This window comes from Octopus bimaculoides, chromosome 1 (assembly GCF_001194135.2).
Source record: "Octopus bimaculoides isolate UCB-OBI-ISO-001 chromosome 1, ASM119413v2, whole genome shotgun sequence".
Lineage (NCBI taxonomy): Eukaryota > Metazoa > Mollusca > Cephalopoda > Octopoda > Octopodidae > Octopus > Octopus bimaculoides.
This window is the reverse complement of record NC_068981.1, coordinates 193,826,403-193,827,684: the sequence shown is the minus strand read 5'-3', so window position 1 is coordinate 193,827,684 and position 1,282 is coordinate 193,826,403.

The following is a 1,282-nucleotide window of genomic DNA, read 5'->3' as shown; positions in this document are numbered from 1 at the left end:
ATATATACGTATGGCTACCGAATAAGTGTCACATGTTTTTACAGATAAATTCCTCTATTTACATAATATCGAGGTCTCTTTCTTTCTTTTGTTGTCCTTTCTATCAATATATATTTATTTATTTATGTGTTTCAGCCAAGTGGCTGCGGTCATGCTGGTGCATATATATATATAGTTGAAATTTACAGAAAAATAAAAGACGAAGACAGGTGCTCAGGAAGTTGAGAAAGTCTTTTACGTTTCGAGCCTACGCTCTCCAACAGAAAGGAACACGAGGAACTAAACAGAGGGAAACTAAACACGCACACACACACATACATACATGTATACATGAAGTTAGTCTTTCTCGGTAAGCTCTACAGATTCTGCAATTGAAGTTTTTATATATGTTTCAAATTTCGAATATTTCTCAACAGATGATGTAACCCATCTGGTAATTGGACCTTTGTGATTTGACAGCCAACATTTTTTTATGTAGTGTTTTTGGTACCGAAACACTTTCAAACTTCGTATACTTGTATATTTTGCGGTATAGAAGAGATAAAAAAATTTGTATTCGAAGTTATTTCACGTTAAAAATTGTCTTATTTCGATAATTTCAACTAATCACTGACGTCTATTCAGTTGAATACAGTTACTACTGTGACGGTGTATATGGTATTAATCCCCGTTAGTTCTGACCTTTCCGATTAACTAGACTGTTCGTAAACAAAGTGGAAAAAGCCATCAAAATACTTGAATATTACCTGCACTTGTTATTGGAGCTGCCACAATTATTAATGCACCTCCACCAAGTGCTTCATTTCCTAGAAATAGCAGCCAAATCTTCTTCAAATAAAACTCTAGTTTAGGGTTAGGGTTGGGGTTTTAGAGTTAGGGTTAGGGTTGGGGTTAAGGTTAGGGTTAGGGTTATGAGTGAGGTTATGGCAAAAATATTCACACACAGATACGCACAGCGTAATTTATTATATAAACAATATATGCGTATAAATTACGATTAAACCGGATGAAATATGTCACAGGGAATAACACTCTTAACACCGGTAAAAATTATTGTTTATAAAAAGAGCACTGACTGTATTCAGCTGAATAGATGTCAGTGATTGGTTGAAATTACGGAAATACGACAACTTTAACATGAAATAACTTGCGATGTACAATTTTTTGTTAAGAAGGCTAAGAGAAAAAGTTGTTTTGTATGAAACATTCTACCAGTGTCCCAAGTTTGAAAGTGTTTCGTTAAGAAAACAAGTGTTGGCCGTCAAATCACAAAGATCCTGTA